This window comes from Gorilla gorilla, chromosome 4 (assembly GCF_029281585.2).
Source record: "Gorilla gorilla gorilla isolate KB3781 chromosome 4, NHGRI_mGorGor1-v2.1_pri, whole genome shotgun sequence".
In the NCBI taxonomy this organism is placed as follows: Eukaryota; Metazoa; Chordata; class Mammalia; order Primates; family Hominidae; genus Gorilla; species Gorilla gorilla.
The window spans coordinates 49,108,245-49,119,773 of record NC_073228.2 but is presented as its reverse complement, the minus strand read 5'-3'; the positions used below and the strand labels follow the sequence as shown (position 1 = coordinate 49,119,773).

At 56.5% G+C, this 11,529-nt stretch overlaps 2 non-coding genes across 2 annotated transcripts; both read left to right on the top strand.

Moving 5' to 3' along the window:
- Positions 1–2,722: 2,722 nt before the first annotated feature.
- On the top strand, positions 2,723–2,913 carry LOC134758645 (U2 spliceosomal RNA). The gene has a single exon (XR_010134052.1). It is a non-coding gene; the product is annotated as a U2 spliceosomal RNA (small nuclear RNA).
- A 5,916-nt stretch (positions 2,914–8,829) lies between these two features.
- On the top strand, positions 8,830–9,020 carry LOC129534040 (U2 spliceosomal RNA). Its single transcript, XR_008680455.1, has one exon. It is a non-coding gene; the product is annotated as a U2 spliceosomal RNA (small nuclear RNA).
- The last annotated feature ends 2,509 nt before the right edge of the window (positions 9,021–11,529 follow it).

The window sequence follows — 11,529 nt, the reverse complement described above, 5'->3', positions numbered from 1 at the left end:
ACAAGACAGGGCGGCGGAGATTGGGTTGGCGTGAAGTGAGGGAAACACTCGGCCGCAGGACAAAAATAAAACAGCAAGGGGGCACCGAAAGACTCAGTAGTCCACATGAATATCTTGATTACCTTGTAGCTGAGATAATGTAGGGTCCACCCCTACCGGGTCTGTGGGTTTTCTCTTCGTGTGTGTGCGCGGAGACGAGAGATCGTAGAGATAAAGACAGAAGACAAAGAGATAGGAAGAAAGACAGCTGGGCCCGGGGGACCACTGCCACCAAAGCGTGGAGGCAGACAGGTAGTGGCCCCGAATGCCTGGAGGCGCTGCTATTTATTGTAGTCAAGGCAAGGGGGCAGGGTAAGGAGTGCCAGTCATCTCCAATGATCGATAGGTCACGCGAGTCACGTGTCCACTGGACAGGGGGCCTTTCCCTTTGTGGTAGCCGAGGTGGAGAGGGAGGACAGCAAACGTCAGCGTTTCTTCCATGCACTTATCAGAAAGATCGAAGACTGTGGTACTTCTACTAATTCTGCTACTGCTGTCTTCTAAGGACTTAAAAGGGGGAGCCAGGGGTACAGGCGGAACATGAAAGTGAACAAGGAGCGTGACCACTGAAGCACAGCATCACAGGGAGACGTTGAAGCCTCCGGATGACTGCGGGCCGGCCTGGCTAATGTCAGACCTCCCACAAGAGGTGGTGGAGCAGAGCGTTCTCTGTCTCCCCTGGAGAGAGGGAGATTCCCTTTCTCGGTCTGCTAAGTAACGGGTGCCTTCCCAGGCACTGGGGCCACCGCTAGACCAAGGCCTGCTAAGTAACCAGGGCCTTCCCAGGCACTGGCATTACCGCTAGGCCAAGGAGCCCTCCAGCGGCCCTTCTCTGGGCGTGAATGAGGGCTCACGCTCTTGTCTTCTGGTCACCTCTCACTGTGGCCCTTCAGCTCCTAACTCTGTGTGGCCTGGTTTCCCCCAAGGTAATCATAACAGAACAGAGATTATTATGGTAATAGAACAAAGAGTAATGCTACAAACTAATGATTAATAATAGTCAGATATAATCCTATCCGTTTCCTATCTCTAGTAAAACTTTTCTTATTCTAATTATTTTCTTTACTATACTGGAACAGCTTGTGCCTTCAGGCTCTTGCCTGGGCACCTGGGTGGCTTGCGGCCCACAAGATAAGATGTATTGCGTTGAACTATAATTTATGTTGATTGCTGAATGATTTAGGGCGGGGGGGGGGGTGGGCGCCCCCTGAAATTCTGCCCTGGAGCGGTGGCCTCACCCTAACCCTGGCCGTGGCTAATAATAAGGCCCACCTCTTAGGGCCGTGGAGTGAAATAAGTTTTCCAGGTAATGCGCAGTAAAGCCCTCAGCCCTCCGCTGACGTTGCGTTAGGAAGGAGGAAGGGAGAGGTAAATGCTGAGCCCGCAGGCGGCAGTCTGTGCCTCGGAGAGAAACTTTATCCCAACCTTGCTGGGGGCCTTGACGCCCACCTTGCCCCAAGAGCACCCCGGCAGTCACCCCTGCCCTCTGGGGTCCTGCCACCCCGAGCCCGACCTTCCCCCTTTTCCCCCGCGCCGGGCCAACAGCCTCCTAACTGCGTCGTGCTCATCACGGTCTGTCGTGCTCATCACCTTTGCGTCGTTTCTTCGCTCCACAAACGTTTACTGAGCGCCTTCCACACGCCAGGCGCCAGACTCGCGCGGGGAAACAGGGATAAGCACTGAGGAGGGGTCCCAGCCCTCAGCGATGGGATCTCAGAGCGGGAGATAAAGGGTTGCCCAGAAGGGTGGTGAGTGGAATAGCTGATATAAACAACGGGGGCGCGATGAAATACACAGGAGGGCTGCTAGTCACATACGGGGCGGGTGCCGAGGGCCCTTGACTAAGGGAGGCTTCCTGGACGGGTGACACCCAAGCGGAGTCCTGACGACCTGCGTCAGAGGTAGCCAGGCGAGGAGGAGGGGAAAGGAATCCACGTCCCGAGCAGAGAGGCAGCTTTCCCTACACAGCACAGGACACGGTCCGCGCACAGAAGCCGCAGGAGACGCAGGCACAGGGGCTGGGGAGAATCCTTGCTGGGCCCTCGCCGCCTCCCTCTGCCGGGTGTCTGGTGCCAGCCTCCTGCCTGGCAGAGGAACTCCAGCCCCTGCTCCCGGAAGCCCCTCCAGGCCTTCGGCTTCCCTGACTGGGCATGGGCCCCTCGTCCCCTCGGGTACGGGGCCGGTCTCCCCGCCCGCGGGCGGCGAAGTAAAGGCCCAGCGCAGCCCGCGCTCCTGCCCTGGGGCCTCGTCTTTCTCCAGGAAAACGTGGACCGCTCTCCGCCGACAGGTCTCTTCCACAGACCCCCGTCGCCTTCGCCCCCAGTCCCTTCCGGTTCTGTCTTTCCGCTGGCTCCGTACGAACAAGGAAGTCGCCCCCAGCGGAGCCCCGGCTCCCCCAGGCAGAGGCGGCCCCGGGGGCGGAGTCAACGGCGGAGGCCACGCCCTCTGTGAAAGGGCGGGGCATGCAAATTCGAAATGAAAGCCCGGGAACGCCGGAAGAAGCACGGGTGTAAGATTTCCCTTTTCAAAGGCGGAGAATGAGAAATCAGCCCGAGAGTGTAAGGGCGTCAATAGCGCTGTGGACGAGACAGAGGGAATGGGGCAAGGAGCGAGGCTGGGGCTCTCACCGCGACTTGAATGTGGATGAGAGTGGGACGGTGACGGCGGGCGCGAAGGCGACCGCATCGCTTCTCGGCCTTTTGGCTAAGATCAAGTGTAGTATCTGTTCTTATCAGTTTAATATCTGATACGTCCTCTATCCGAGGACAATATATTAAATGGATTTTTGGAGCAGGGAGATGGAATAGGAGCTTGCTCCGTCCACTCCACGCATCGACCTGGTATTGCAGTACCTCCAGGAACGGTGCACCCCCTCCGGGGATACAACGCGTCTCCTAAAAGTAGAGGGAGGTAAGAGACGGTAGCACCTGCGGGGCGGCTTGCACGCCGAGTGCCTGTGACGCGCCGGCTCGACTTAACTGTTTCCCTGAAGTACCGCGAGGTTCCTGATCTGCGGGCGGTAGACGGTAGGCTTATGCGGCACGCTTCCGTTTCCACCGTGACTACTGCGCTTCGGGAAGGCCACGACCTACTCCTTTGGGGAGGTCCTTAGGATCTCGGCTTGGCAGTCGAGTGGGTGGCGACCTTTAAAAGGAATGGGATCCACCCGGAATTGAACTTCCTTCTCCTCTCTCTATCTCTCTATCTGTCTGTCTGTCTGTCTGTCTCTGTCTGTCTGTCTGTCTATCTCTCTCTCTCTCTCTGTCTCTCTGTCTCTCTGTCTCTCTCTCTCTCTCTCTCCCGCCCCGCCTCTCCCCGGCTCTTTTGGTTTCCCCCACCCCCTCCCAAGTTCTGGGGTACATGTGCAGGACGTGCAGGTTTGGAACATAGGTACACGTGTGCCACGGTGCTTTGCTGCACCTAGCCACCAGTCGTCTAGGTTTGAAGCCCCGCGTGCGTTGGCTATTTGGCCTAATGCTCTCTCTCCCCTTGCCCCCCACGCCCCGTCAGGGCCCGGCGTGTGATGTTCCCCTCCCTGTGTCCCATGTGTTCTCACTGTTCAACTCCCACTTAGGAGCGAGAACATGCGGTGTTTGGTTTTCGCTTTCTGTGTGAGTTTGCTGAGAATGAGGCCTTCCAGCTTCATCCACGTTCCCGCAGAGGACATGAACTCATCCTTTTTTATGGCTGCCTAGTAATTCCATGGTGTATACGTGCCACACTTTCTTTATCCAGCCTATCATTCATGGGCATTCGAGTTGGTTCCAAGTCTTTGCTATTGTAAATAGTGCTGCAGTAAACATACGTGTCCACGTGTCTTCCTAGTAGGCACTTCTTCCTCTTCAGCCCGCTGAGTAGCTGGCACTTCAAGGCAGGTGCCAACGCACCGGCAGCAAGCTTCCTTTTTTGCCCGGGAAAAACTGAGGTGCAGGTAGTATAAGCCATTTATCACGGAACGCACAGGAGCAGAGCTCGAGTCCAAGCATCGTGGCTCCACCCGTCATGCTTGATGCATCTTTAGGCTCCGCTCTAGGTATGTGTATCCTTTACGGGATCAGCCACCGGCAGTTGCCTTGCGACCACGATGACAAATCTCTGCCGGCTCTTTTGGGTCTCATCCCTGTATCTATACGTTGCATCCCAACATAAAGATCGGAATGTTCCTTTCGCTGACCCAGTCTCTCACCCTTTCCAAACTCCAGAAATCTTGTCTGTCCTCGGAAGAACTCCCCCTGCTTCTTTCTCTAAAGGCTGTCTTCAGGCCGGGCACAGTGGGAGGATCGCTTGAGCCCAGAAGGCCGCAGTGAGGTGAGATCGCGCCATTGCCCTGCAGCCCCGGCGGCAGAGCCGGAGCCCCGTCTCGAAACAAACAAACAAAAACCAACCAACCAACCAACACAGACAAAGAAAGAAAGAGCCCAGGCAACCTAGTGAAAACCTGTTCGGGCTGGGGCGTATCTGTACCCCAGCTGTTCCAGAGGCTGAGGCCAGGAGGATGGGTGGACGCTGGGAGGTGGATGCTGCAGTGAGCAGTGATTGCACCACTGCACTCCAGCCTGGGTGACAGAGCCAGACCCCGTCCCAAATAAATAAACATAAAAATAAAGGAACCAGTTTGTAGAAAGCGGGAGAGGGTCCCATTGAACTTGAAGCCTTCGAGCAACAGCTGTGGCTGGACAGGTTGGACCAGCAGGCTGGAGCAGTCGCCATCTTGGCAGGGATCATTGACCCTGATCTATCGTCGGGAGGAGGGAGAGCTGATCTTACGCAGGGAGGGCAGGTGGACTATGTGTGGACTCTGGTGATCTGTTTGGGTGCCAGGTGTTACTCCCAGGGCCACCCGTAACTGTGAATGTGCAGGAACCCTGACTTGAGAAGGGCCTGGCCACGGGGGGCTTAGGCCCCTGGGGAATGAGAGTTTGGTTCCCGGTACCCAGGGAAACCACCAGCATCGGCAGAGGTGATAGCTGAGGAGGAGCGGGGATTTGGACGAGAGACACAGGATGAGTACCGGGGGCAGCCCCGTGATCAACAACTGCTGCAAGAGGGGCTGTTTGTTCGACTCACTAGTCTTCTGCGGCTCTATGCGGTACTAAAGAGCAGAAGACAGAAGATACAAAAACCACAAAAATTAGCCGGGCGTGGTGCTGCGCGTCAATAATCCCAGCTACTCGGGAGGCTGAGACAGGAGAATCGCTTGAACCCGGGAGGCGGAAGTTTCAGCGAGCCGAGATCACGCCATTGCAGTCCAACCTGAGCGTCCGAGCGAGACTCTATCTCAGAAAATAAAGACAGGATGAAAGAGCCCGGCGCGGTGGCTTACGCCTGTAATCGCAGCGCTTTGGGAGGCCGAGGCGGGCGGATCGCCTGAGGTCAGGAGCTCCAGACCAGCCTGGCCGACATGGCGAAACCCCCTAAAAATACAAAAATTAGCCGGGCGTGGTGGCCTACGCCTGTAATCCCAGCTACCCAGGAGGCCGAGGCAGGAGAATCGCTGGAACCCGGGAGGTAGAGGCTGCAGTGAGCCGACATCGCGCCACTGCACTCCAGCCTGGGCGACAGAGCAAGAGTTTGTCTCTCAAAAAAAAAAAAAAAGAAAAAAGAAAAAAAGCCTGGGTGAGCGGTGGCTCAAGCCTGTAATCGCAAGCAACACTTTGGGAGGCGGCAGCTGGGCAGATCACCGGAGGTCGGGAGTTGGAGACCAGCCTGACCAACATGGAGAAACCCCGTCTGTACTAAAAATACAAACTTAGCCGGGCGTGGTGGCACATGCCCGTAGTCCCAGCTGCTCGGGAGGCTGAGGCAGGGGAATCGCTTGAACCCGGGAGGCGGAGGTTGCAGAGAGCCTAGATCGCGCCATTGGACTCCAGGCTGGGTAACAAGAGCGGAACCTCCGTCTGAAAAAAAAAAAAAAAAGAAAAAAATTGGGAGAATTTTACTCCCACTGCCATCAAAATCTCATGTGTATAGCACAGCTCCATTAGAACTGACCACATTTCCAGGGCTCCCTAGATACCTGTGGCTAGCGGCTGCCATACTACACCGTGCTGGGCTGTAGAATGGGGATGACAAGACAGGGCGGCGGAGATTGGGTTGGCGTGAAGTGAGGGAAACACTCGGCCGCAGGACAAAAATAAAACAGCAAGGGGGCACCGAAAGACTCAGTAGTCCACATGAATATCTTGATTACCTTGTAGCTGAGATAATGTAGGGTCCACCCCTACCGGGTCTGTGGGTTTTCTCTTCGTGTGTGTGCGCGGAGACGAGAGATCGTAGAGATAAAGACAGAAGACAAAGAGATAGGAAGAAAGACAGCTGGGCCCGGGGGACCACTGCCACCAAAGCGTGGAGGCAGACAGGTAGTGGCCCCGAATGCCTGGAGGCGCTGCTATTTATTGTAGTCAAGGCAAGGGGGCAGGGTAAGGAGTGCCAGTCATCTCCAATGATCGATAGGTCACGCGAGTCACGTGTCCACTGGACAGGGGGCCTTTCCCTTTGTGGTAGCCGAGGTGGAGAGGGAGGACAGCAAACGTCAGCGTTTCTTCCATGCACTTATCAGAAAGATCGAAGACTGTGGTACTTCTACTAATTCTGCTACTGCTGTCTTCTAAGGACTTAAAAGGAGGAGCCAGGTGTACAGGCGGAACATGAAAGTGAACAAGGAGCGTGACCACTGAAGCACAGCATCACAGGGAGACGTTGAAGCCTCCGGATGACTGCGGGCCGGCCTGGCTAATGTCAGACCTCCCACAAGAGGTGGTGGAGCAGAGCGTTCTCTGTCTCCCCTGGAGAGAGGGAGATTCCCTTTCTCGGTCTGCTAAGTAACGGGTGCCTTCCCAGGCACTGGGGCCACCGCTAGACCAAGGCCTGCTAAGTAACCAGGGCCTTCCCAGGCACTGGCATTACCGCTAGGCCAAGGAGCCCTCCAGCGGCCCTTCTCTGGGCGTGAATGAGGGCTCACGCTCTTGTCTTCTGGTCACCTCTCACTGTGGCCCTTCAGCTCCTAACTCTGTGTGGCCTGGTTTCCCCCAAGGTAATCATAACAGAACAGAGATTATTATGGTAATAGAACAAAGAGTAATGCTACAAACTAATGATTAATAATAGTCAGATATAATCCTATCCGTTTCCTATCTCTAGTAAAACTTTTCTTATTCTAATTATTTTCTTTACTATACTGGAACAGCTTGTGCCTTCAGGCTCTTGCCTGGGCACCTGGGTGGCTTGCGGCCCACAAGATAAGATATATTGCGTTGAACTATAATTTATGTTGATTGCTGAATGATTTAGGGCGGGGGGGGGGGTGGGCGCCCCCTGAAATTCTGCCCTGGAGCGGTGGCCTCACCCTAACCCTGGCCGTGGCTAATAATAAGGCCCACCTCTTAGGGCCGTGGAGTGAAATAAGTTTTCCAGGTAATGCGCAGTAAAGCCCTCAGCCCTCCGCTGACGTTGCGTTAGGAAGGAGGAAGGGAGAGGTAAATGCTGAGCCCGCAGGCGGCAGTCTGTGCCTCGGAGAGAAACTTTATCCCAACCTTGCTGGGGGCCTTGACGCCCACCTTGCCCCAAGAGCACCCCGGCAGTCACCCCTGCCCTCTGGGGTCCTGCCACCCCGAGCCCGACCTTCCCCCTTTTCCCCCGCGCCGGGCCAACAGCCTCCTAACTGCGTCGTGCTCATCACGGTCTGTCGTGCTCATCACCTTTGCGTCGTTTCTTCGCTCCACAAACGTTTACTGAGCGCCTTCCACACGCCAGGCGCCAGACTCGCGCGGGGAAACAGGGATAAGCACTGAGGAGGGGTCCCAGCCCTCAGCGATGGGATCTCAGAGCGGGAGATAAAGGGTTGCCCAGAAGGGTGGTGAGTGGAATAGCTGATATAAACAACGGGGGCGCGATGAAATACACAGGAGGGCTGCTAGTCACATACGGGGCGGGTGCCGAGGGCCCTTGACTAAGGGAGGCTTCCTGGACGGGTGACACCCAAGCGGAGTCCTGACGACCTGCGTCAGAGGTAGCCAGGCGAGGAGGAGGGGAAAGGAATCCACGTCCCGAGCAGAGAGGCAGCTTTCCCTACACAGCACAGGACACGGTCCGCGCACAGAAGCCGCAGGAGACGCAGGCACAGGGGCTGGGGAGAATCCTTGCTGGGCCCTCGCCGCCTCCCTCTGCCGGGTGTCTGGTGCCAGCCTCCTGCCTGGCAGAGGAACTCCAGCCCCTGCTCCCGGAAGCCCCTCCAGGCCTTCGGCTTCCCTGACTGGGCATGGGCCCCTCGTCCCCTCGGGTACGGGGCCGGTCTCCCCGCCCGCGGGCGGCGAAGTAAAGGCCCAGCGCAGCCCGCGCTCCTGCCCTGGGGCCTCGTCTTTCTCCAGGAAAACGTGGACCGCTCTCCGCCGACAGGTCTCTTCCACAGACCCCCGTCGCCTTCGCCCCCAGTCCCTTCCGGTTCTGTCTTTCCGCTGGCTCCGTACGAACAAGGAAGTCGCCCCCAGCGGAGCCCCGGCTCCCCCAGGCAGAGGCGGCCCCGGGGGCGGAGTCAACGGCGGAGGCCACGCCCTCTGTGAAAGGGCGGGGCATGCAAATTCGAAATGAAAGCCCGGGAACGCCGGAAGAAGCACGGGTGTAAGATTTCCCTTTTCAAAGGCGGAGAATGAGAAATCAGCCCGAGAGTGTAAGGGCGTCAATAGCGCTGTGGACGAGACAGAGGGAATGGGGCAAGGAGCGAGGCTGGGGCTCTCACCGCGACTTGAATGTGGATGAGAGTGGGACGGTGACGGCGGGCGCGAAGGCGACCGCATCGCTTCTCGGCCTTTTGGCTAAGATCAAGTGTAGTATCTGTTCTTATCAGTTTAATATCTGATACGTCCTCTATCCGAGGACAATATATTAAATGGATTTTTGGAGCAGGGAGATGGAATAGGAGCTTGCTCCGTCCACTCCACGCATCGACCTGGTATTGCAGTACCTCCAGGAACGGTGCACCCCCTCCGGGGATACAACGCGTCTCCTAAAAGTAGAGGGAGGTAAGAGACGGTAGCACCTGCGGGGCGGCTTGCACGCCGAGTGCCTGTGACGCGCCGGCTCGACTTAACTGTTTCCCTGAAGTACCGCGAGGTTCCTGATCTGCGGGCGGTAGACGGTAGGCTTATGCGGCACGCTTCCGTTTCCACCGTGACTACTGCGCTTCGGGAAGGCCACGACCTACTCCTTTGGGGAGGTCCTTAGGATCTCGGCTTGGCAGTCGAGTGGGTGGCGACCTTTAAAAGGAATGGGATCCACCCGGAATTGAACTTCCTTCTCCTCTCTCTATCTCTCTATCTGTCTGTCTGTCTGTCTGTCTCTGTCTGTCTGTCTGTCTGTCTATCTCTCTCTCTCTCTCTCTCTCTCTGTCTCTCTGTCTCTCTGTCTCTCTCTCTCTCTCTCTCCCGCCCCGCCTCTCCCCGGCTCTTTTGGTTTCCCCCACCCCCTCCCAAGTTCTGGGGTACATGTGCAGGACGTGCAGGTTTGGAACATAGGTACACGTGTGCCACGGTGCTTTGCTGCACCTAGCCACCAGTCGTCTAGGTTTGAAGCCCCGCGTGCGTTGGCTATTTGGCCTAATGCTCTCTCTCCCCTTGCCCCCCACGCCCCGTCAGGGCCCGGCGTGTGATGTTCCCCTCCCTGTGTCCCATGTGTTCTCACTGTTCAACTCCCACTTAGGAGCGAGAACATGCGGTGTTTGGTTTTCGCTTTCTGTGTGAGTTTGCTGAGAATGAGGCCTTCCAGCTTCATCCACGTTCCCGCAGAGGACATGAACTCATCCTTTTTTATGGCTGCCTAGTAATTCCATGGTGTATACGTGCCACACTTTCTTTATCCAGCCTATCATTCATGGGCATTCGAGTTGGTTCCAAGTCTTTGCTATTGTAAATAGTGCTGCAGTAAACATACGTGTCCACGTGTCTTCCTAGTAGGCACTTCTTCCTCTTCAGCCCGCTGAGTAGCTGGCACTTCAAGGCAGGTGCCAACGCACCGGCAGCAAGCTTCCTTTTTTGCCCGGGAAAAACTGAGGTGCAGGTAGTATAAGCCATTTATCACGGAACGCACAGGAGCAGAGCTCGAGTCCAAGCATCGTGGCTCCACCCGTCATGCTTGATGCATCTTTAGGCTCCGCTCTAGGTATGTGTATCCTTTACGGGATCAGCCACCGGCAGTTGCCTTGCGACCACGATGACAAATCTCTGCCGGCTCTTTTGGGTCTCATCCCTGTATCTATACGTTGCATCCCAACATAAAGATCGGAATGTTCCTTTCGCTGACCCAGTCTCTCACCCTTTCCAAACTCCAGAAATCTTGTCTGTCCTCGGAAGAACTCCCCCTGCTTCTTTCTCTAAAGGCTGTCTTCAGGCCGGGCACAGTGGGAGGATCGCTTGAGCCCAGAAGGCCGCAGTGAGGTGAGATCGCGCCATTGCCCTGCAGCCCCGGCGGCAGAGCCGGAGCCCCGTCTCGAAACAAACAAACAAAAACCAACCAACCAACCAACACAGACAAAGAAAGAAAGAGCCCAGGCAACCTAGTGAAAACCTGTTCGGGCTGGGGCGTATCTGTACCCCAGCTGTTCCAGAGGCTGAGGCCAGGAGGATGGGTGGACGCTGGGAGGTGGATGCTGCAGTGAGCAGTGATTGCACCACTGCACTCCAGCCTGGGTGACAGAGCCAGACCCCGTCCCAAATAAATAAACATAAAAATAAAGGAACCAGTTTGTAGAAAGCGGGAGAGGGTCCCATTGAACTTGAAGCCTTCGAGCAACAGCTGTGGCTGGACAGGTTGGACCAGCAGGCTGGAGCAGTCGCCATCTTGGCAGGGATCATTGACCCTGATCTATCGTCGGGAGGAGGGAGAGCTGATCTTACGCAGGGAGGGCAGGTGGACTATGTGTGGACTCTGGTGATCTGTTTGGGTGCCAGGTGTTACTCCCAGGGCCACCCGTAACTGTGAATGTGCAGGAACCCTGACTTGAGAAGGGCCTGGCCACGGGGGGCTTAGGCCCCTGGGGAATGAGAGTTTGGTTCCCGGTACCCAGGGAAACCACCAGCATCGGCAGAGGTGATAGCTGAGGAGGAGCGGGGATTTGGACGAGAGACACAGGATGAGTACCGGGGGCAGCCCCGTGATCAACAACTGCTGCAAGAGGGGCTGTTTGTTCGACTCACTAGTCTTCTGCGGCTCTATGCGGTACTAAAGAGCAGAAGACAGAAGATACAAAAACCACAAAAATTAGCCGGGCGTGGTGCTGCGCGTCAATAATCCCAGCTACTCGGGAGGCTGAGACAGGAGAATCGCTTGAACCCGGGAGGCGGAAGTTTCAGCGAGCCGAGATCACGCCATTGCAGTCCAACCTGAGCGTCCGAGCGAGACTCTATCTCAGAAAATAAAGACAGGATGAAAGAGCCCGGCGCGGTGGCTTACGCCTGTAATCGCAGCGCTTTGGGAGGCCGAGGCGGGCGGATCGCCTGA